This window comes from Erythrolamprus reginae, chromosome Z, assembly GCF_031021105.1.
Source record: "Erythrolamprus reginae isolate rEryReg1 chromosome Z, rEryReg1.hap1, whole genome shotgun sequence".
Lineage (NCBI taxonomy): Eukaryota > Metazoa > Chordata > Lepidosauria > Squamata > Dipsadidae > Erythrolamprus > Erythrolamprus reginae.
This window is the reverse complement of record NC_091963.1, coordinates 8,671,916-8,697,361: the sequence shown is the minus strand read 5'-3', so window position 1 is coordinate 8,697,361 and position 25,446 is coordinate 8,671,916.

Here is a 25,446-nt window from a genome sequence, read left to right as displayed (position 1 = left end):
GGAAGGAAGAGAGAGAGAGAAAAAAGGAGAGGGCGGAAGAGATAGCAAGAGAGAGAGAGAGAGAGAAAGAGAGCAGGGGAAAGAGAGAGAGAAAGGGAGGAAGGAAGAGAGAGAAAAAAAGGAGAGGAAGAAAGAGAGAGAGAGAAAGAGAGAGAGAAAGAGATAGCAAGAGAGAGAGAGAGCAAGAGAGAGAGAGAAAAAAGACAGAAGGGAGAGAGAAATAGAGAAATAGAGAAAGGGAGGAAGAGAGAGAGAAAAAGGAGAGGAAGGAAGAGAGAGAGAAAGAGACCGAGAGGGAGGGAAGGAGGGAGAGAGAAAGAAAGAGACAGAGGAAGGACGAGAGAGAAAGAGAGAGAAAAAAAGAGAGGAAAGGATGAAGAGAGTAAGAAATAGGGAGGGAGGGAAAGAGAGAAAAAGATTTTTTTCTTGCGAATTTTTTTTGCGACATTTTTAAAAATCTGGTCACTTTACTCTAGGCAACATTGTCTGGTCAACAGGACCTGGAGAAAGGCGACTCTGTGGGACCTGACCAGCCACTGGGCCATGCTGTGTGGCCCCATGCGAAATATAATATTGCTATGCGCAATATTACTTTCCTGAGATTGATTAATCTGCCTTTGTTCATCTTTACTCCCTTCAATTTATTGGATGCAAACCGCTCAGGAGTTCTGCTTTCTGGCCTTCCATAAACGATGCAGAAATACAGAGAAATCGCTGGGCGAAGAGAGGAGCGTTGCAAGAGAATGCAGCTCGCAAATGAGTTTGTGACAGGGGTAGAAAACTGCTGATGGAAAGGTGGAGGGCGGAACAGCAGGAGAAAAAGGGCTGTGACTTTTGCTATTGATCAGGAATTAATAACCTTCAAGAATGCAGCACAGAGGTTCAATAGGCTAGCGAACACCCAGATTACACCGCTGTCTGGGTGATAAGTTAACCGAGATGCCAGGAGGAAGGGAACTTGCTGATTATAAATGCATCGGGAGAAACCTGAAATTTCAATTTGCAGCACAAATGTCACCAAATGGCATCCATTCCTCCAGGGAATTTATTTATAAAAGCAGCAGAATTCTGCAGTGCTTTCCCTTCCTTCCCTCCTTTCAAAAAAATAAAATAAAAATTAGGAAGACATTCATGGTATCCTCGATAAGACAACCTGGATCAAACACCTCGGTCGCCGTTTAGGGATTCTACAACGTAGGAGCAGTGTGTTGCAAAGAATGAATAGGGGTTGTGATAGTGTGCCTGCGACTTCACTTGTTTGACTCCCTCACCTGCAGATTCCTTTGAGGAGAGGGCCTTCCATCAATCAGAAATGGTCGTGTGCTAGAGTGTACGTTTCTTATACCAGGGTAGGTTCTCCAACTTAGGCAACATTAAGCCTCGAGGACTTTAACTCCCAGAATTCCCCAGTCAGCTTTGCTTGAGTTGAAGTCGCCAGGCTTAAAGTCGTCATGGATGGAAACCTCTGTCTTAGAATGGAATGGAATCGAATGGATTGGAATAGAATAGAACGGAACTGAACAGCGCTCTATATGGGGCTACCCTTGAAGAGTATTCAGAGACTGCAGATAGTCCAGAATGCAGCCACGTAAACTGTCATGAGTGTACCTAGATACACCCATATAACACCAATGCTCCGCGCACTGCACTGGCTACTAATTACCAGATTTTTTGCTGTATAAGACGCACCCTTTTCCTCCCTAAAATAGGCTGGTAATTGTTGTGATTCCGTCCGAGGCCCCTCAGGGAACGGCTGATCTTCTGTCGGTTTCCTGCTCAGAGGGGGAGGATGAGGAACAGGAGGTGCAGGCAGACGAGGAGGAGGAATCCCAGGCTGAGGGAGAGGGGGAACAGCCAGAGGCCCCCGAGAGGGAGCTCTCCCCAGCAAGCAGCCTGGATTCCTTAGAGGAAAATGCACAAGCAATAATCGATCTGCGACAGAGAAGAGCAACACAAAGAAGGGACCAATTGGCTAGGTACTTTCAGCACTAAAGAGGCAACAGCTGGGTTTGGGTGTGGTGCTCTCTGGAAAGGCTAAAAGGCAGACCCACCCTTCCTGGCTTGTGGAGTATTATCTTTGGGAGTCCTGGGACCTGGCTGTGATCTTTGGCGTCTTGGAATTCTGGTTTGTGACTTTGACTACTGAAACCTTGGGGGGTCTTATGCTCTACAGTGGTGGGTGTGCCAGCAAGAAGTTTGCTGTATTGTCTGGACATCAGGACTCTGCTGTAAAGTCTCCTAGCCTGCCTGTTGGGAAGAACAGGTTTTTCTCTGTGTTTATTTTTCAAGCTATAACGTACTTTTGCTTTTACCAGCGTGTCTGGCTGTTTTTTCCAGTTGGTGTTGAGGTCTGGGGGAACCCAGACAGAACAGTAATTAGGGTGTGTCTTATACACTAAATGTAGCTTTTTCCCCAGCCCTAACTAGTTACTAACTATCTTCCCAGCTCTTACCTTGCAGGCTCTTTCACTGTTTCTCTCTGTGAAGAATATTTTCCAAGCCTTAAGTCTTTGCAGGGTTTATTTCATTACTCTAACTTGCTCTGAGTAAATTTCTTTCTAGCCCTAACCAGATGCTAACGATGTTCCCAGCTCTTACCATTTGCAAGTTCTTTGATTGTTAATCTCTGCCAAGAATGTATTCCAAACCCTGCCTTTGATTTTTTTTCATTCTCTATTTGCTCCAAACGTTTCTTTCTAACCCTAACCAGGTACTAATGATGTTCCCAGCTTTTACCGCTTGCAAACTCTTTCATTGTTAATCTAATCTAATCTAATTTAATCAGCCAATCCCAATTTCCTTGTTTCCCTTCTTTAAAATCTAGGTGTGTCTTATAAACTGGTGCATCTTATGCACCGAAAAATACGGTAGTCTCCGGTCACAATTCAAGGTGTTCATTATCACCTATGAAGCCCTACATAGCTTAGGACCAGACTATCTACTGGATTGTCTCCTGCCACATACCTCCCAGAGATCAATAAGATCTCACAGGTTTGGCCTTCTCCGGGTCCCGTCGATTAAACAATGAAGGTTGGCAGGACCGCAGCGGAGGGCCTTCTCTGTAGCTGCTCCGACTCTATGGAACCAACTCCCCCACCTCAATGTCCATTCTGCTCCCACTCTACTGGCCTTCCAAAAGGCTGTGAAGACCTGGCTTTGCCGGGTTATGAATGTTTTGGTGTGTATGATTGTTCTGATTGGACAGTTTTATTGGGTTTTACTGCTTTTTAATATTAAATATTTGACTTTTTTTACCATTGTGTTGTATTTTATATTGCTGTCAGCCGCCCTGAATTCCATGGGATTGGGTGACAGAAGTCAAATAAATAGAACAGAACAGGACAGAACAGAACAGAATGTGGTGTGGTGTGGTGTGGTGTGGTGTGGTGTGGTGGGGTAGGGTAGAGGAGTGGAGTGGAGTGGAGTGGAGTGGAGTGGAGTAGAGTAGAGTAGAGTAGAGTAGAGTAGAATAGAATAGAATAGAATTATTTATTGGCCAAGTGTGATTGAACACACAAGGAATTTGTCTTTGGTGCCTATGCTCTCAGTGTACATAAAAGAAAAGATAGCATTAGACGATTACAAAGAGGTACAACTTGTTTACATGGATACTTTGATAGAACTGGTGCTTGAAAATTAAACTAAACCAAAGCAACTGGAGGTCTACCCAACATATTAGTCTAAAAATGAAACTGGGCCATTTGTGGGTGATAGGAACCCATCCATTACTTCCGCAAGGCAATGATTCCCTGGCCTATTGCTAAACCGCTGATTGCTTCCCTGTTGATTTTGAATGGATGAGGTTACTTCCCACTTCATTGTCTATTTTGTGACTCCAGAAAAAAAAAGTGTTAGCAACCTTTCTCTGCTAGGTTTCCTCAAGAGAGGAAGTGAATCCATCCCAAAGCCTCACAAAATTGTGGCAAAACCAAGCCCAATCTAGGTTTCAATGAGCACAGATTTGGGGGCCCACAAAACCCACAATATTTTACACATAGTCAAATGCATTAAAGAAGAAGAAGTGGTGAAACAGCAGAACAGATCATGGATCTAGCTTCAATCCTTATACGTGTTTACTAAGCTATTAAGTAAAGTCCCAATAACTTAATGGACTGAAAAACCCAGTTTAGCAAACCCACAACTGTGATATGGCACAGGACAGGGCTGGCAAACTGACGTGTGTATGTGTGTGTGTTCCCCCCTCACTAGTGCTCTTAGTATGATTGTGCAACAGAGATGCTCGAATAGCCAAAAACGGTGGAAAGGCCTCCATAATTTATTCATTCTGTTTCCTCTCGGTCCAGAGATGAAGAATTTAAACCACAGAAGGTTTATTAAGTGACTCAGTAAACAGAAATGTTTAAATTCTCCCCGTTAATTGCTCAAATGTAATTGAATTTATGCGGAACACAAAGAAAAGGAAGTCAGTATGGAAAATGTGGAGCTGTGTATTTCTCCCTCTCTCTCTCTCTCTCCCTCCCTCTCCCCTCTCTCTCTCCCTCTCTCTCTCCATCCCTCCCTCCCTCTCCCCTCTCTCCCTCCCTCTCTCTCTCCCTCTCTCTCTCCATCCCTCCCTCCTCTCCCCTCCCCCCTCTCTCTGCATATGCAACATTGTGTCGTTGCTGAACCCTAATGATTGCTCAGATCAGTGCCTACAGGTCTCCTAGCAAGATTTTCAGAGGTGGCTTGTTTCATATCGGGGAGAGAGAGTGACAGAGAGAGAATGAAGAGGGAAGAAGGGAGGGAGGAGAGAGATGAAGAGGGAGAGAGGGAAAGAAGGAGAGAGAGGGAGGGAGGGAGAGAGAGGAGGCAGGAGGAAAAGAGAGAGAGACAGGAGAGAGGGAAGGGGAGAGAGGAGAGAGAAAGAGGAGAGAGGGAGAGAGAGGGAAAGAGGTGGAGAGAGGGAGAGAGCAGAGGAGGAGGGAGAGAGAGAGGAGAGAGAGAGAAAGGGAGGAGGAATGGAGGGAGATGGGGGAGAAAGAAAGAGGGGTAGAGAGGATACGGGGAGAGAAGGTGGGAGGGAGAAAGGAGAGAGAGAAAGAGGAAGAGGGAGTGAGTGAGTGAGAGGGAGAGAGAGGGCGGGAGGGAGAGAGAGATGGGAGAGAGGGAGGGAGAGGAAGGAGAGAAAGGGGAGAGTGGGGGAGAGAGAGAGGGAAAGAGGGGGGAAAGAAAGAGGGAGAGGGAGGGAGAGAGAGGGAGGGAGAGAGAGAGAAAGAGGGAGGAAGGCAGAGAGAGGGAAAGAGGGGGGAGAGAGGGAGGGAGAGAAAGGAGAGGAAGGGGAGAGTGGGGGAGAGAGAGAGAGGGAAAGAGGGGGGAAAGAAAAAGGGATAGGGAGGTAGAGAGAGGGAAGGAGGGAGAGAGAGGGAGGGAAAGAGCAGAGAGAGAAAGAAAGAGGGAGGGAGAGAGAGGGGGGGAAAGAGGGGGAGGGAGAGGAAGGAGAGAAAGGGGAGAGTGGGGGAGAGAGAGAGGGAAAGAGGGGGGAAAGAAAGAGGGAGGAAGGGAGAGAGAGGGAGGGAGAGAGGGGGAGAGAGGGAGGGAGAGAGCAGAGAGAGAGAAAGAGGGAGGAAGGGAGAGAGAGGGAGAGAGGGGGAGAGAGGGAGGGAGAGAGAGGGGGAGAGAGGGAGAGAGAGGAAGGAGAGAAAGGGGAGAGTGGGAGAGAGAGAGGGAAAGAGGGGGGAAAGAAAGAGGGAAAGGGAGGGAGGGAGAGTGAAAGGAGAGAGAGGGAGGGAGAGAGCGGAGAGAGAGAAAGAGAAACATTCATTATTCAAAACTTTTATCAGGAACTCTGCCTGAACTTTGAAGCCTGGCAGAAAGTTCCTTCCTTCAGCACCTTCCTATTTTTAAACAGTCATTGAACTGGGTCAGAACTAGAGGAGGATTCCCAATCCCACTACTACTGGTGCGCCGTGCGTACAGCTTTGCCTCTCCTGCCCCCGCAAGCATCCCAGTGTATTTTTGCTTCTGCGCATGCGCAGGAAACAAAATCTCATGAGGGGAAGTGCATATGGGTGAGATTGCGGCAATTTTTTTGATTCCGTGCATGTGCAGAAGCAAAAAATGGCTGAACTCTTCCTCGCATGCATGCGCAGAACCCAAAACACGCTGAGACATGTGCACGCATGAAGAATGAAGCTGCATGCTCAGCGCAACTCTCGCTACTAGTGTAGTGTCCTTATCTGTACCAGTAGCAACCCGCTCCTGGTCATAGCCAGTGGTGGGTTCCTCCCAGTTTGGACCGGTAGCAACCCACTGGTGGCATAACTGAACAAGATTGCTCTTTTGGGGAAGCTCCAGGAAAAGGGCAGAATAGAAATTAGATAGATAGATAGATAGATAGATAGACAGACAGACAGACAGACAGACAGACAGACAGACAGACAGACAGACCGATAGACCGATAGATCGATAGATAGATAGATAGAAAGATAGACAGACAGACAGACAGACAGACAGATAGAGATAGATAGATAAATAGATAGATAGATAGATAGATAGATAGATAGATAGAAAGATAGATAGATAGATAGATAGATAGAAAGAAAGATAGATAGATAGATAGATAGATAGAAAGATAGAAAGATAGATAGATAGAAAGAAAGAGAGATAGAGATAGATAGATAGATAGATAGATAGATAGATAGATAGATAGATAGATAGATTGATAGATTTAGGTACATAGATGGTTAGGTAGGTAGACAGACAGACAGACAGACAGACAGACAGACAGATAGATGATGATGATGATGAAGAAGAAGATAGATAGATTTACATAAGTAGATAGACAGACAGATATATATAGATGATGATGATAGATAGGTAAGTAGGTAGGTAGGGAGAGAGAGAGAGAGATATTTAGGAAGATAGGTAGATAGATGATAGGTAGGTAGACAGACAGATAGACAGACAGATGATGATGATGATGATGATGATGATGAAGATAGATAGATATAGATACATAGATAGACAGAAGGATAGATATAGATGATGATAGATAGATAGATAGATAGATAGATAGATAGATAGATAGATAGATAGATAGAATCACCAAACAATCTTTATACCATTCCCACAAATTACTGTAATTTCATTGATTTCTTTTGCCTTCATAGGAATACTTCGGGAGATTTTATTACACGTGGCAATCTTTCAAGTCAATTTTAATGTCCCTGTTGTGATGGATGACGGGTTTGCGTGTTGTTACCAACGAAAGACCATTTTCACCCAATTTTGGGTAATTTACCCCGGTTTGAAAAGCGTTGGTCTAACATCTTGCTGGGCTTCTGTCCAACTGGCAGAACCAACCATTCCATTGGCGAGTGCCAAACCCATCTGGCTGGCTCTGGTGAGGAGCTCATCTGAAGCGGCGAGGAGGTGTGAAAAGAACCATCCAGAACTCTCTCTCTCTCTCTCTCTCTCTCTCTCTGTGTAGTAGGGAGGGGCAGGTGGTTTTCTTTTGTTTGGGGGAATAAACCAGGCTTGTTCATGGAATATTAATTAATAATAAATGAACACGCCTGAATTATTCAGGCTCCGAGGCTCATAAAAGTAAATTTGCCCTCCAGGTATAGCTCAAGGCTCCCTTTATTCTTTTCATTCTTTTAAAAAAAATAATAGGGGAGGACGGTTTGCTTAAGGCTGAAGGTTTTGCTGGATCATTAAAGGCCAAATATTCATTGACAATCAGTTGCCATATCAAGAAAAAAAGGGGGTGGGTGGGTGGACTTCCTTTACTATACAGCAGGGGGCACAAGTGAGCAAGTTGCCATGTTTTTAAAAAAAACAATAATAATAATCCAGAATTATTGTTTTTTAAAACGTATTTCTTTTTATATTATACTTACATTTGTCTTCTGCCTGGCCAATAATCCCTATTAAATTGGACCATTTAGATTCAAATGGTGATAGCTACCAAGATAATATATAAAATGCAATGTGATGGATGTGGTGGGCTTCACATACCGTAACAACCGGTTCACCCAGCAATGGAAATATTGTGTATATACGAGTATAAAATTATTGGATAATAGGTAATAGCCTACTAAATGAATAGGTAAAGATAAAAAATGTTTAGGTATAAAAACAATAGCCATAATTAGGAATATGTAGATGGGATGAAAATTCCCATGACGGATAGCTGTATTAGTAGAATTATATTTTATGTACATGTGTTTGTTTTGTAGGTTGTTTTGTTTTTAACTTGTAAAATTGCAATTAAAAGTATTTTTAAAAATAAAATAAATTATTTTATGTTGGACCTATTCTGCAAAGACCTGGCTCTCTTGAGGAGTTGATAATGTTGGAATTAAAAAAGAAGAGACTAGTTATCAGCAGGTTCTTAGTTACCAATAGTAACCTTTGGACAGGCTGGAGGCTCCTGAATGAAGATAGATTGTTCTAAAGAAAATCTCTAAGTGGTTACTAGGAGTTAACCTGATGACACCTGGTTAATCAACATGGTAATTATACCACAACATGGTAAAGTACCATAGTTAAAAATGGCCGTGGACCTGTTCCAGGAACTGAGCCCAGCCAATGAGGAAGCTTACCAATGAACTGCTAGCCAATCAGAATCTATTAGGGGGTGGGCGAAAACCCAAGAAAAAAATGGAAAACAAACTTCTGTTCCCTGAGCTGAAGGCTCCAAGCTTGCACTAGGGAGGAAGAACTAAAATATTTCCCATAAGCATTATTATATATGAATGCTATAAGATATAGTTGGGACTCTATGGTCAAAGCTCACCTATCTTTTAGGGTTTGAAGCAGCGGGGAAACCTAGCCTTCCCTACCGTCTCACACATTTTTTTACCTCTGCACCAGAGGCAGAAGGCTTCGTGCATCTGCAGAGGGTTAAAAAAAGAAAATGGCGGCATCTTGGCAGGTGGGTGGAGCTTCATGCTGCTGCCATTAACTGTTCTCCAAACCACCAGCCACCACCACTACCAGGCCGAAATGGTAGTTTGAAGATCTAGAATGTGTGTCAAGGTTTCCTCAGTGGTTATTGAGGAAGAATTTATAAAAAGAAAATCATGAAGGCCTATAGCGTGACATATATTTCCATTCAAAACGCATCGTTTATTTCATTTTTATTTCTTTATTTATTTTGTCAAGCATGGATTAGATAACAGATATAAGTATAAACATGATTATAAATACCATGGAATGGATATGAATAAGAGGGGACATTAGGACAGGGACAGTCCTAATGCTGGTGTGCTTATGCGAGTACATCACATTATGTACTTATTCAAGTACAACGCTTTAATTTCTTCTGCAAGATGGAAGAATTTGGCATTTTATAGAGGCCCTTTATTTTATTCAGTAAGAGGTTAAAAAATAATATAGGAATGAAATGCGTCTCCATATTGTTCTCTTACAAAGATAAAATGACTCAGAATAGCCTCTGTTTGAAGATTCTTCCTGGACATATGAGGAAGTTTTTAACTCGGCTGGTAAGGATTTATTAGATTGACGTCAGTGCACTTAATAGCAAGGGAAACGTATTTAGCCAGGAAAACTAAATAAAAGCAACGGCTTAAGAAATATTTGGAGTTGACCTAAACTCTTCATTCTGTTTCTAAAACATATGCATCACATTAGTGCAAGCAACTTCATTGAGATAATATAGTTGGCTTGTTCAAGAAAGTCAATTTAGTAAAAAAAAAGAGTTAAGATCTAATTAAAAAAATCAAATGATATTACCATTACCATTGCATTTATTCCGGCTTACTTGGTAAACATTCTCAGATGAGGATATTCCTTTATTCTTCCTTTATTCTTGTTTCCCTTCTGTTGTGCACATTTTTGAGTTGGCTGATCTGGAGTCGAAATGCACTGATCATAATGGCAGCATTCTCCTGATAGGAAATTATCCTCAAGATAAAAAAAGCAAAGGAAGTTGCTTCATGATTATCATGGATGAGCTGGTCACATTATGGGGAAAGAACCTTGTGAAATCAGGTCTCTGCAAACTCTTGCATCCTGGACATAAACTGTTTCAACTCCTACCCTCCAAACATCGCTACAGAGCACTGCACACCAAGACTCAAGAACGGCATCACTCTGCTAAACAAATAATTTCCTCAACACTGTCAAACTATTTACTAAGTCTGTGTTGCTATGACTACTAGTTTTTTTCCCATCATTCCTATCACCCATTTTCTCCCACATATCCTTAAAACTTTTATTAATATTGATTGTTTCCTCATTGCTTATTTGACCCCTATGGCAATCATTAAGTGTTGGTCCTCATGATTCTTGACAAGTGTATATTTTCTTTTATGTACACTGAGAGCATGTGCACCAAAGACAAATTCCTTGTGTGTACAATAATACTTGGCCAATAAATAATTCTCTTCTCTTCTATTCTATGTGTCATGATCAAAAACTCTTGGAGTATGTTAATAGATTAACTGAGTTGGAAGGGAGTTTGCAGGTCATCTATTCCAAGCCCCTGCCCAAGCAAGAGACATCAGCCTCTACCTAGGATTGAACTCACAACCCCCTGGATGTGAGGCAAGAGTTCCACCTCTAGGCCACAGCTGTGTTGCAGTGTATCTCTCCACTCCTTTGTGGTTTGATTCAGTGCTTTGCTTCTTAGAGATGCTTCAGCTCATGCTTTTGTCTAATCAAGACACTCTTTAGAAACTATTTTAATCAGCATCTGCCAGAAATGTGATAATTTGAATTCCTGCAAAGGCAAGAAGTGGACCGGCCCACTCCACTAGTGAAAGAGAAAGGAGAAGACTAAGATCTTTCTTGTATCTATGGTAAATTGTCCTCTTCTCCAATTCTACACCTGCAACGTTAAAGGAAAGGATAGATCCAAGTTTAACTCCAGCCCTATGACAGAATTATTTCTTGGCAGAATAAAATAATCAGCTCAGCCTTCCCACCTGCTGAGGCAAATCTGAATGAAGCATCAGGGCTCTAAACCAGCATTTCTCTAACTTGTATGGACTCTAAGATGTATGGACTCCCAGCTCCCAGAATTTCTCAGGCACCCATGAGGAGGGGAGAGGGAAGAGAAGAGAGAGAAAGAGAGGAGAAAGAGAGAGGAGTGTGGAAAGGATAATGGAGAGAGAAGAGGAGAGGGAGAAGAAAGAAGAGTCTTCGGAGAGGGGCGGCATACAAATCCAAATAATAAATAAAATAAATAAATAAATAAATAATGGAGAGAGAAGAGGAGAGGGAGAAGAAAGAAGAGGAGAGGAGAGAGAGGGAAGAGAAGAAAGAGAGAGGAGTGTGGAAAGGATAACGGAGAGAGAAGATGAGAGAGGGGACAAAGAAGAGAAGAGGGGAGAGAGGAGAGAGAAAGAGAGGAAAAAGAGAGAGGAGTGTGGAAAGGATAATGGAGAGAAAAGAGGAGAGGGAGAAGAAAGAAGAGAAGAGGGGAGAGAGGGGAGAGGGAAGAGAAGAAAGAAAGAGAGAGGAGTGTGGAAAGGATAACGGAGAGAGAACATGAGAGGGGAGAAAGAAGAGAAGAGGGGAGAGGGAAGAGAAGATAAAAGAGGAGAAAGAGAGGAATGAGGAAAGGATAGAGAAGAGAGGAGAAAGAAACAATAAGAAAGAGGGGAGAGGGGAGAAGAGAGGAGAGATTGGGAGAGGAGAGAGGTGAAAGAGAGGAGGAAAGGATAATGGGGAGAGGAGAGAGAAGAGAGGGGAGAAAGAAGGGAAGAGAGTGGAAGAGAGGAAAGAAGAGAAGAGTGAGTGGAGAGATGGGAGGGGACAGGGAAGCGAGGAGAGGTGGAGAGGAGAGAGGAGAAATAGGAGTGAAGACAAGATAGTGGAGAGGGTAGAAAGAAGAGAGAAGGGAGAGGAGAGAGGGACTGAGGAGAAAGGAGAAAGAGAGGTGAGGAAAAGATAATGGAGAGGGGAGGGAGGAGAGGAGAGAAAGAAGAGAAGAGGGGAGGGGAGGGGAAAGGGAAGAGAAGATAAAAGAGGAGGAGAGGAGAAAGAGAGGGGTGAGGAAAAGATACTGGATACAGGAGAGAGGAGAAAGAAGAGAGAAGAGAGGTGCGAGGAGAAATAGAGAAGTAAGGGAAGGAGAGTGGAGAGAGGAGAAGGGAGAAAGAGGAGAGGGGAGAGGGAGGAGAGAACAGAAAAGAGAGAAGTGGTGACATTGAAGGTGGGAAGATATTTTTTCCCAATAAAGCCTGCTGGAACAGAGAGGCAACTTTAATGCTTTCTTGCTAGATTTAATGCCAATGTTTATTTTTCTCTCCTTGGCTCAGTCTGAAAGAGACCTGGTCATTTTGCAGCCCACGGGCCACTTCTGGCCCTTTGACTGCCTCGGTTTGGTCCACTCCAGTCCGAGTTTTTCAAGTGGCCCCCTTGGGAAAATTAATTGCCCACCCCTGGGTTGGAAAAAACCAGGCCCTTGTGTTTCTGCTGAAGTCCATTTAAACAGTGAAAGGCCAGTTTGTAAAGAATTCCATTAGCCAGCCTGAATGGCTGCATCAACAACCCTCCACTCCCGCACAATTCCTGTAGACATTTGTGAAGTTATAAATTATCATCAGGAGTTTTATAAAATGAATTTATTTATTTATTTATTTATACTCAGATTGAATCCGCAATCTGAGTATTGTATTGGCAGTTCTGTGTTAGCAAATACTTCAGAAGAAAAGGATTTAGGGGTAGTGATTTCTGACAGTCTCAAAATGGGTGAGCAGTGCAGTCAGGCGGTAGGGAAAGCAAGTAGGATGCTTGGCTGCATAGCTAGAGGTATAACAAGCAGGAAGAGGGAGATTATGATCCCGCTATATAGAACACTGGTGAGACCACATTTGGAAGACTGTGTTCAGTTCTGGAGACCTCACCTACAAAAAGATATTGACAAAATTGAACGGGTCCAAAGACGGGCTACAAGAATGGTGGAAGGTCTTAAGCATAAAACGTATCAGGAAAGACTTAATGAACTCAATCTGTATAGTCTGGAGGAGAGAAGGAAAAGGGGGGACATGATCGAAACATTTAAATATATTAAAGGGTTAAATAAGGTTCAGGAGGGAAGTGTTTGTAATAGGAAAGTGAACACAAGAACAAGGGGACACAATCTGAAGTTAGTTGGGGGAAAGATCAAAAGCAACATGAGAAAATATTATTTTACTGAAAGAGTAGTAGATCCTTGGAACAAACTTCCAGCAGACGTGGTAGATAAATCCACAGTAACTGAATTTAAACATGCCTGGGATAAACATATATCCATTCTAAGATAAAATACAGAAAATAGTATAAGGGCAGACTAGATGGACCATGAGGTCTTTTTCTGCCGTCAGACTTCTATGTTTCTATTTTTCTTCCTGATTTTTTCGCTTCACTTTCTGACTCTGGTGAAGGCAGCTAGTATATTTAAAGTTCAAAGTCTTTTATTGTCATTGTCACTGTCACTGTCACTGTATTGTATTGTATTGATATTTATTTTATTTATTTTATTAATTGGATTTATACATCGCCACTCTCTGAGGACGCGGCTTACAATATGGAAAGGGAACAATAAAATACAGTGTCTAAATCCAATTAATAATAATAACAACAACAACAAGAATAATAATAATAATTTATTAGATTTGTATGCCGCCCCACTCTGAGGACTTGGAGCGGCTCACAACAACAATAAATACAATAGAATACAAATCCAATATAAACTATATTTAAAAAACCCATTATTATTAAAAACTAGCAATTCTAAAACAATCACACCAATCTCATATGTTAAGTCAGGAAAAGTGAGGGAGAAATTAATTAATTAAAACTAGATCAACTAATCAAAAATCCCCAATAATATTAACTATCAGAGAAGGATTTAGGGGTAGTGATTTCTGACTGTCTCAAAATGGGTGAGGCTCTTATGGAAGGTGAGGAGAATGGGGGCATCACGAATCTCTGGGGGGAGTTGATTCCAGAGGAATGGGCCCCCCACAAAGAAGGCTCTTCCCCTAGGTCCCGCCATGCGACATTGTCTAGTTGACGGAACCTGGAGAAGGCAAACTCTGTGGGACCTAACCAGCCGCTGGGATTCATGTACCACAATGCAGGCAGTCCTCAACTTACAACCATTCAAAGTTAAAATGCATTGAAAAAAGTGACTTTTATGACCGTTTTCCACATGTACGACCTGTGATGGGCTCCTACGGGAACGGTCGGGAATGCAGTCCCGGTAGCAAAATTTGGAGCTCTACCCCAGAGCACCCAATTTGCACTGAAAGATGTTGAAACAAAATGCATAAGCCACGCCCACAGTGTGGTAGTAAAACTTTTGGTAGCCCATCATTGTGTACGACCTTTGCGGGATCACTAACCCTAACCCTAACCCCAAGCTCCCATGATCAGAATCAGGACGCTTGGCAAATGACTCGTGTTTATGACAATTGCAATGTCCCATGATCACGTGATCCCCTTTTCTGACAAGCCAATTCAATGGGGAAGCCAGGTTCACTTAACAACCGTGTTACTAACTTAACAACTGCAGTGATTCACTTAATAAGTCTGGCAAGAAAGATCATAAAACGGGACAAAACTCACTTAGCAACATAAATTTTGGGGTCAATTGTGGTCGTAAATTGAGGATTACTTCAGGATAATGAATGGAATAGTATGTTTGATTGTCTGAATAAGAGTGATTGGTTTTTAAGGAATTAGGGTTTTAGATTAGTTAGTTTCATTTTATAATAATAATAATAATAATAATAATAATTATTATTATTATTATTATTAATTAGATTTGTATGCCGCCCCTCTCCGCAGACTCGGGACGGCTCACAACAATAATAAAACATTGTACAGAGAACAAATCTAATATTTAAAAATCTAAAAACCCATTATTTAAAAGAGCATACAACACAAGCATACCATACATAAAACTATATAGGCCCAGGGGAGATGTCTCAATTCCCTCAAGCCTGACGGCAGAGGATTGGATTGGCAAATTGGATTTAGGATATTTTTATTGTTGTTTTATATGTTGTAAGCTACCCCGAGTCTTCAGAGAAGAGCGCCATATAAATCCAATAAATAAAATAAAATAAAATAAAATAAAATAAAATAAAATAAAATAAAATAAAATAAAATAAAATAAAATAAAATAAAATAATAAAATAACATAACATAACATAAAATAAAATAAAATAAAATAAAATATAAATAAAATAAAAAATAAATAAAATAAAATAAATAAATTTTCCCCCGTTTCTTTTTCTTTTTTTTTAAACAGAGAATTTGAATTCTGTCATAACCAAAAAGGTGGCTGGACTAGGATATAGAAAACTATTAACAACTGTTCTGTCGGGCTCTCTGGTAGAATCCTCCCAAAAATTCACGGGTACAAATTTCAGACACACACACTTTTGAAAATTCAAAACAATGTTCTTTATAATGAAAATTCACTTAAACCAAGCCCTCTTTTGGTATAGCCAAGAGCACTCATCTCCAAACAAACTGGTAATTTATACAAGTCCCTTATCAGTTCTGAGATACTTAGCTTGCAGCTGTGAGGCAATTCAGAGTCCTTCTTCTTTCACAAAGTGAAACACACTTTGCTCTGGTTTAGTTTCAAAGCGGGGAAAAATCAGCACACAAAAGGTCAAAGTCAGCAAGGCAGTCACGAAACACAACGATCAGATAATCCTCCACAATGGCCAAACCCACAGGCTGCTATTTATAGCAGCCTCACTAATGACCACAGCCCCACCCAACCACAGGTGGCCTCATTTTCTTTGATAATAATCTCTCAGTTGTTGTTGCCTATGCATCGCTCTCCGCATGCGTGGCTGTATCATTAACTCTTGTTCTGAATCCAAGGAGGAGCTAGATAATTGATCTCCTTCTGAGCTGTCTGCCACACTCTCCTCCTCCCTTTCACTCATGTCTTCTTGGTCAGAGGAGCCTTCATCAGCAGATTCCACCGGGGGCAAAACAGGCCTGCAGCATGTGGATGTCTCCCCCACATCCACAGTCCTTGGGGCAGGAGCAGGACCAGAGCTAACCACAACAACCACGATACTCCTTTACGTATCTATGCATGTATGTATTTATATTTTTGTTTCTTTAATTTGTGCCCTGCTTCCGTTACCCGTACCAATAACTCACGACACCAAACATACCAACACACCATCCTCCTCCTATTTTTCCCCACAAAAACCACCCTGTGAGGTGGGTTGGCCCAAAATCATCCAACCGGATTCGGTGACTAAAATGGGACTTGAACTCACGGTCTTCTGCTTGCTTCTGCATAAAGCACTTTTGCGTGGTGCCTTAAGCAATTTTCATTGCAAATTGATGAACTCAGCAGGAGCCCTTGTGGGAGTATCAACCCCTGAGCATGTGCAGAGGGGCAAAAACATAGCAAATAATTAAATAGCAGGTGGCTACTGAAAATTAAAATGCTATAATCATCTTAGCCTGGCTGTCAATGAATTCCAACAGGACCTGGTGACTTACAAACTTTTGCTTAGCAGCTGTTCAAAGTTTAAAACGGCACTGAAAAATGTGATTGACGACTGGTCCTTGCATTTATGCCCAGCGTAGCATCTCCAGGGTCACATGATCAAAATTTGAGCCCTTGGCAACTGGCGCTGCTTCCAATATAGCAAAATCAATGGGATAAACTGGGCTTGCCTAACTACCGTGTGGCTCACTTAACAATTGCAATGTTTTGTTTAACAACTGGACCAAAAAAAGGTTATACAATCGGGCATGAGTCAATGAACCTCCCCTTTGCTTAGCAACAGAAACTCTGGTCCTAATTGGGATAATAAGCCAAGGACTGCTTGTATAGATTCTATTCTAAAACTGATATTTAAATAGAGAAATCAGATTCTTGCAAAAACAGAGTGATATGAGAAATGGATTTCTGCAGAATGATGAGATTATATCTGTCTGTCCGTCTGTCTGTCCATCTGTCCGTCCACCCACCCACCCACCCACCCACCCGTCTGTCTGTCTGTCTGTCTCTTCAGAGAGGGGCGGCATACAAATCTAAATAATAATAATAATAATAATAATAATAATAATAATAACAACAACAACAACAACAACAATAATAATAACAATAATAATAATATCCATCCATCCATCTACCCATCCACCCACCTACCCATCCACCTACCTACCTACCTACTAACCTACATACACACACACACATATACACATTGACCCTGTAGTCTAATGGCTAAGGTCGTCACAGGTTCAAGTCCCAGTAAGGGTATGGCTACCTGATGAACGCAAATATGCCCAAAATAGATCTATAGTAGTCTCCCTTCCTTTTCATTATCAGCAAAATATGTTACACACACACACATAGAAAGGGCAGTTTTAGGCTGTACCCACAGAAATATAATTTCCACCACTGGAGATATGATCCTTCCATTCTGTTTTATGTTGGCAATTCCCATTTTCAGCACAACATCCACTACTGGGCTCCACATTTAAGAACAACTCAAAGAAATTGGAAGTGTTCGGAGAAAGACAAGAAGATCTATCAAAGAGAGGGATACAAAATTAAAGATTTAGGGATATTTACCCTTGAAGAAGGATCCTTCCCCTGGAGTGGGGAGGGAATGGTGATTTGGCGGTATCCTTCCCCTGCCACACCCAGTAAGCCATGCCCACCAAGTCACACCACACACCCCAACCCATGCCCACAGAACTGGTAGTTAAAAAAAATTGGATTCGCTGGTTTGAGAGACTGGACAACCACTGGGCATGCTCCAATTCCCAAACAAAACAGGGGATGGATTAGATGACCTCCAGAACTTGACGGTTTTACCATTACAGTTTTACCAGCTACAACCACTTGGAACACTTTTGTGAATGATGAGTTGCAAAGATCATCTCCTTTGTGTGTGCCCCCCCCCGAAACTGATGCAAAAATCTCTTTTGTGTCATTGTGTGGCATGTCTGTACTATTCCCAGGTGAGTGGCTGGATGGCGGGAGGGAAGCAGAGATTTGCAGCTAACAAAAGCCCCTTGAGCATCACCCCCGTGGCTACCATTCATCGCTTTACAAAAAGAAGCAATGAAGCCCTTACTTCTGATTCAATGAAGAGGAATCTGTTTCTCCTCAACTCTTGCATTGCTTGGGTAGGCCTGAGTAGGTAAACAGCAAAGGCTTTGCTAGGCAGGCACTATTGTAGTGTTAGAGTCGCTCCCCACACCCCATAATTACCGGGGAGAAAGGTTGACAGATTTTTCAAGGACGGAAAAATGTGGCTGCGGGGATGAAATTTATCTCTGAGGAAGATAAAAAGCGTGGACATTGAAAGTCAGCAAGGAAAATACCACATGCTAGCGAAGAGTCCACGGGTGGTGCGTCCCAAAAAATTAAAATTAGAATTAGAATTAGAATTAAAATTAGAATTAAAATTAGAATTAAAATTAGAATTAAAATTAGAATTAAAATTAGAATTAGAATTAGAATTAGAATTAGAATTAGAATTAGAATTAAAATTAAAATTAAAATTAAAATTAAAATTAAAATTAAAATTAAAATTAAAATTAACTAAAACTAAAACTAAAACTAAAACTAAAACTAAAACTAAAACTAAAACTAAAACTAAAACTAAAACTAAAAAACTAAAAAACTAAAACTAAAACTAAAACTAAAACTAAAACTAAAACTAAAACTAAAACTAAAACTAAAACTAAAACTAAAACTAAAACTAAAACTAAAACTAAAACTAAAACTAAAACTAAAACTAAAACTAAAACTAAAAAACTAAAACTAAAACTAAAACTAAAACTAAAACTAAAACTAAAACTAAAACTAAAACTAAAACTAAAACTAAAACTAAAACTAAAAAACTAAAAAACTAAAACTAAAACTAAAACTAAAACTAAAACTAAAACTAAAACTAAAACTAAAACTAAAACTAAAAAACTAAAACTAAAACTAAAACTAAAACTAAAACTAAAACTAAAACTAAAACTAAAACTAAAACTAAAACTAAAAAACTAAAACTAAAACTAAAACTAAAACTAAAACTAAAACTAAAACTAAAACTAAAACTAAAACTAAAACTAAAACTAAAAAAACTAAAAAACTAAAACTAAAACTAAAACTAAAACTAAAACTAAGACTAAAACTAAAACTAAAACTAAAACTAAAACTAAAACTAAAACTAAAACTAAAACTAAAACTAAAACTAAAATTAAGACTTCTGCAGCACCCAATCCCAGTGGGTCTCAGGGCTACTTACAACAATAAATAGTATATACAATGAACAAGTCAAATAATTAGTAATAAGAACAGTAAAACCCATAGTAAACCCTCATGAACTATCCAACCAAACCCATATATATATAGAAACCGTTGCAAATCAGACGTGACTAGGTGTTAAATCTCGCTGCCCCAGGGGTGGGCTGCTGCCCTGACCGGGGGATGGGGACGCAGTGGGGTAGCGAAAATGGAGCTCCACCCCAGAGCACCCAATTTGCACTGAAATGTGTTGAAAGAAAATGCATAAGCCACGCCCACAATGTGGTAGGGAAAATTTTGGTAGCCCTTCACTGCACGGCCCCCTGCTGGCAAAGCCAGGTCTTCACAGCCCATTTCCATCTTCTATTACTACAATATCTGGCATACTGTATCATTGTATTGCGTGTGGCACTTCCAAGACATTTTAGGGCCATAGATGTGGACCGTAGTTTCAAGAAAATAGGAGGAGGAAGAAACATTCACTGCCTTGAGTTACTGTATTTTTGGCGTATAAGACACACCTTTTTCCTCCCTAAAAGAGGCTGATAATTAGGGTGCGTCTAATATTCTGAATGTAGTTTTTTCTCCCCGTCCCAGCCCTAACTAGCTGCTAACAATCTTCCCAGCAGGCTTTTTCATTGTTACTCTGTGAAGAATGTTTTCCAAGCCCTAAGTCTTTGCAGGGTTTTTTCCATTGCTCTGCTTGCTCCAAATGTTTCTTTCCAGGTGCTAACAATGTTCCCAGCTCTTACCAGCTTGCAAGCTCTTTCATTGTTACTCTCTCTGAATAAAGTTTTTTAAAAGCCGTAACCAGGGGATAATGTGCTGGCTGAGGATGTTAGCCAGATGAATACCGGGTAAGTAGTTTCTTTTCCCCATTTTTCTCCCCCAAAATTAAGGTGTGTCTTATATTCCAGTGCGTCTTGTACTAAGAAAAATGGGGAAGTTGAGTTGAGTTTGATAGGATGCAGCCTTTCAATTTTCAAATGCTGTAATTCTTTGCTTCTCCTCTCTTTTCCACAGCTCCATCACCCCTTTCCTCTTTTCTATTATGTTTGCTTCTAGATTTTCGGATGGATCCCTCCATCCATCCCTCCATCCACCCACCCACCCATTTACTTACTTACTTACTTACTTACTTACTTACTTACTTACTTACTTACTTACTTACTTACTTACTTACTTATTAGATTTGTATGCTGCCCTTTCTGTAGACTTGGGGTGGCTCACAACAATAATGAAACAACATGTAACAAATCTAATATTTAAAATAATTTTAAAAACCCTTATTTAAAAAACCAAACATACATACAAGCATACCATGCATAAATTGTATAGGCCTAAGGGGAAGGGAATATCTCAATTCCCCCATGCCTGACAACAAAGGTGGGTTTTAAGGAGCTTACAAAAGGCGAGGAGGGTGGGGGCAATTCTGGTCTCTGGGAGGAGTTGGTTCCAGAGGGTCGGGGCCGCCACAGAGAAGGCTCTTCCCCTGGCTCCCGCCAAACAACATTGTTTAGCCGACGGGACCCGGAGAAGGCCAACTCTGTGGGACCTAACTGGTTGCTGGGATTCGTGCGGCAGAAGGCAGTCCCGGAGATATTCTGGTCCGATGCCATGAAGGGCATAACCAACACTTTGAATTGTGATCGGAAACTGATCGGCAACCAATGCAGACTGCGGAGTGTTGGTGTGACATGGGCTTATTTAGGGAAGCCAATGATTGCACAATCTGAAGTTTCCGAACACTTTTCAGAAGTAGCTCCATGTAGAGAGCCTTACAGTAGTCGAACCTCGAGGTGATGAGGGCATGAGTGACTGTGAGCAGTGACTCCCGGTCCAAATAGGGCCACAACTGGTGCACCAGGCGAACCTGGGCAAACGCCCCCTTCTCCACACCTGAAAGATGGTTCTCTAATGTAAGCTGTGGATCGAGGAGGACGCCCAAGTTGCGGACCCTCTCTGAGGGGGTCAGTGATTCCCCCCCCCAGGGTAATGGACGGACAGATGGAATTGTCCCACAGCCACTCCGTCTTATCAGGGTTGAGTTTGAGTCTATTGACACCCATCCAGACCCCAACAGCCTCCAGGCACCGACACATCACTTCCACTGCTTCTCTGACTGGACATGGGGTGGAGATGTAAAGCTGGGTATCATCTGCACACTGATGATACCTCACCCCATGCCCCTGGATGATCTCACCCAGCGGTTTCATTCCGGAGGCTCTCTGGAAGCCAAAAAACCCCCTCCCAGAGCCTCTGTGCGAGCCCAAAATCAGCTGACCAGCACACACATGCACATTGGAGCTGAGCTAGGGCAACGGCTCACGTGCCAGCAGATATGGCTCCGCATGCCACCTGTGGCACCTGTGCCAGAGGTTTGCCATCACTATTCTAGCCGATGCCCATTTCCAATTCTCTGTGAGCTTTCACCCTCACTGAAATGGACAGCATCTCCTTCTTACCCAAGACCTCTCAAAGACCTGGCTATCACGAGCACAGTAACATTCCAGGATGTACACAGAAGATCAGCTTAAATCGTGTCAGACTAATATCATTGAGTTCTTTGACTATGTCACAAAGGTGTTGGATCAAGGTGGTGCCGTGGATATTGCCTACCTGGACTTCAGCAAAGCCTTTGATACGGTTCCACATAAAGAGCTGATAGATAAATTAGTGAAGATTGGACTTAATCCCTGGATAGTTCAGTGGATTTCAAGCTGGCTGAAGCATAGACATCAGAGAGTTATTGTTAATGGCGAGTATTCTGAGCAGAGACAGGTTACAAGCGGTGTGCCACAAGGGTCTGTTCTGGGTCCTATTCTTTTTAATATGTTTGTGAGTGACATAGGGGAAGGTTTGGTAGGGAAGGTTTGCCTATTTGCCGATGACTCTAAACTGTGCAATAGGGTTGATATTCCTGGAGGGGTCTGTAATATGGTAAATGATTTAGCGTTACTAGATAAATGGTCAAAGCAATGGAAACTGCAGTTTAATGTTTCCAAATGTAAAATAATGCACTTGGGGAAAAGGAATCCTCAATCTGAGTATTGCATTGGCAGTTTTGTGTTAGCAAAAACTTCAGAAGAGAAGGATTTAGGGGTAGTGATTTCTGACAGTCTCAAAATGGGTGAGAAGTGTGGTCGGGCGGTAGGAAAGGCAAGTAGGATGCTTGGCTGCATAGCTAGAGGTATAACAAGCAGGAAGAGGGAGATTGTGATCCCCTTATATAGAGCGCTGGTGAGACCACATTTGGAATACTGTGTTCAGTTCTGGAGACCTCACCTACAAAAAGATATTGACAAAATTGAACGGGTCCAAAGACGGGCTACAAGAATGGTGGAAGGTCTTAAGTATAAAACGTATCAGGAAAGACTTAATGAACTCAATCTGTATAGTCTGGAAGACAGAAGGAAAAGGGGGGACATGATCGAAACATTTAAATCTGTTAAAGGGTTAAATAGGGTTCAGGAGGGAAGTGTTTTTAACAGGAAAGTGAACACAAGAACAAGGGGACACAATCTGAAGTTAGTTGGGGGAAAGATCAAAGGCAACATGAGAAAATATTATTTTACTGAAAGAGTAGTAGATCCTTGGAACAAACTTCCAGCAGACGTGGTTGGTAAATCCACAGTAACTGAATTTAAACATGCCTGGGATAAACATATATCCATTGTAAGATAAAATACAGGAAATAGTATAAGGGCAGACTAGATGGACCATGAGGTCTTTTTCTGCCGTCAGTCTTCTATGTTTCTATGTTTCTATATTTCTATTTTGGAGTAGGTAGTTAGGCATTTAAGCCCAATGTAACCCTCTAATGGGGTCTTAGATTGCAAAACTAATTGCCCTGTAAAAGTAACAGTCTATTGGATTTTTTTTTTAATGAACCAGCTTACAATTTCTGTGTTTCCTCATCCTATTATCATTAATCCCACTCCTAACCCTTTCCTGGCTCCTGGTTTTTTCTTTCTTTTTTAATATGGCTCAACGATATAATAGTTTATTGCCCCATCATTATCTGTGATTGCCAATAGGAAATGTGTGGGGAGTTAAGGATGGAAACATCGGCTCACTCATTACTGCAAATGAACAGGTAAATTGTAAAAGTTATTGATTGGCCGGGTTTTACTCCCCATTGTCCTAGCTCAGTAGTTCATATCAGAATGTGGCATACAGACATTTATTCTGCGTTGACTATGGGCTGTCAGTTGTGAAGAGAAGGGTCAAATACTGGTAGTCCTCAACTTACAACCAGCAGTTAAATCTACTTACCTCCCCTACTAGTTCGGAGTTGTGCACGTTGTGTTTCGCATGCGCTTCCGCTTTGCCCGCACCACCATTGTACTCAGTTTTTTTTTACCCACTGCACGTGCGCACAGCGTTTCCTCAATTTACAACTTTTATTAGTGGCCATTCAGTTTAAACCTGATTTTATTTTACTTACTTACTTAGGTACTTACTTACATACAGTGTTCCCTCGATTTTCGCGGGTTCAAACTTCGCGAATAGCCTATACCACGGTTTTTCAAAAAATATTAATTAAAAAATATTTTGTGGTTTTTTCCCTATACCACGGTTTTTCCCACCCGATGACGTCATATGTCATCGCCAAACTAATAATTTTTGTAAATAAATATCAAAAAATAATAATTATTGTTAATAAATAATTATGTTTATAAATATCAGGATCACTAAGTGTCTTATTCAATGGTGAGTACCAGTAATAATGGTGAGTAAATGGTTTTTAGGGAATGGGAAATGGTAATTTAAGGGTTTAAAGGGATGGCTCGTGATACTGTCCATAGCCAAAAATGGTGTATTTACTTCCGCATCTCTACTTCGCGGAAATTCGACTTTCGCGGGCGGTCTCGGAACGCATCCCCGCGGAAATCGAGGGAACACTGTACATACATACAGAGTGACAAGGCTTTGACTGCAGGAGAGGCTAACCTCAAAACAGATGTGTTAAAAGCTATTGAAGATTTGACTTTTATTTTAATTCACATTATTTTAGATTTCATTTTATTTTGTTGTGATTTCCCCCCCCCTGTGGCTGGCAGAAAAGGGATCTTTTCCGCAGATGCTCCCCAGATTGTTTGTATTTCCTTGTTTATAATTTAATCGAGGCGGCCTCCCACTCAACACATGGGTTGCCCAGTGAAAATCACCAGGAAGGGATAAAATATAATAAAAACATATGGCAGAAACTGAGCAACCAGAAAACAAGGACAAACCAAGATTGGGAGACAGTCCTGGTTTTTGGAGCTGCTTGAAAGGCAGCCCAAGATGGGGAGGCCTGGATCTCGGGGGATGCTATTCCGCTGGGCAGGGGGCTACGATGGAGAAGCCACAGCTCCTGGATTCCACCAGGTGACCTGATGAGAAGGCATGTCAACTTTGTCATACCTTAAAGGATGGGCATAAGTAATCAGAGACAGGTAGCACTGCAAATAACTAGGCTCTATGCCAGCTGGACTTCAACTCCCAGAATTCCCCAGCCGGCAAAGAGGGAATTGAAGCCCAGTCATTAAGATAGGTGGACTTCAACTCCCAGAATTCTCCAGCCGGCAAAGAGGGAGTTGAAGTCCAGTCATTAAGATAGGTGGACTTCAACTCCCAGAATTCTCCAGCCGGCAAAGAGGGAATTGAAGCCCAGTCATTAAGATAGGTGGACTTCAACTCCCAAAATTCTCCAGCCGGCAAAGAGGGAGTTGAAGTCCAGTCATTAAGATAGCTGGACTTCAACTCCCAGAATTCTCCAGCCGGCAAAGAGGGAATTGAAGTCCAGTCATTAAGATAGGTGGACTTCAACTCCCAGAATTCTCCAGCCGGCAAAGAGGGAATTGAAGCCCAGTCATTAAGATAGGTGGACTTCAACTCCCAGAATTCCCCAGCCGACAAAGAGGGAGTTGAAGTCCAGTCATTAAGATAGGTGGACTTCAACTCCCAAAATTCTCCAGCCGGCAAAGAGGGAATTGAAGCCCAGTCATTAAGATAGCTGGACTTCAACTCCCAAAATTCCCCAGCCGGCAAAGAGGGAATTGAAGCCCAGTCATTAAGATAGCTGGACTTCAACTCCCAAAATTCTCCAGCCGGCAAAGAGGGAGTTGAAGTCCAGTCATTAAGATAGCTGGACTTCAACTCCCAGAATTCCCCAGCCGGCAAAGAGGGAATTGAAGTCCAGTCATTAAGATAGCTGGACTTCAACTCCCAGAATTCCCCAGCCGGTAAAGAGGGACTTGAAGTCCAGT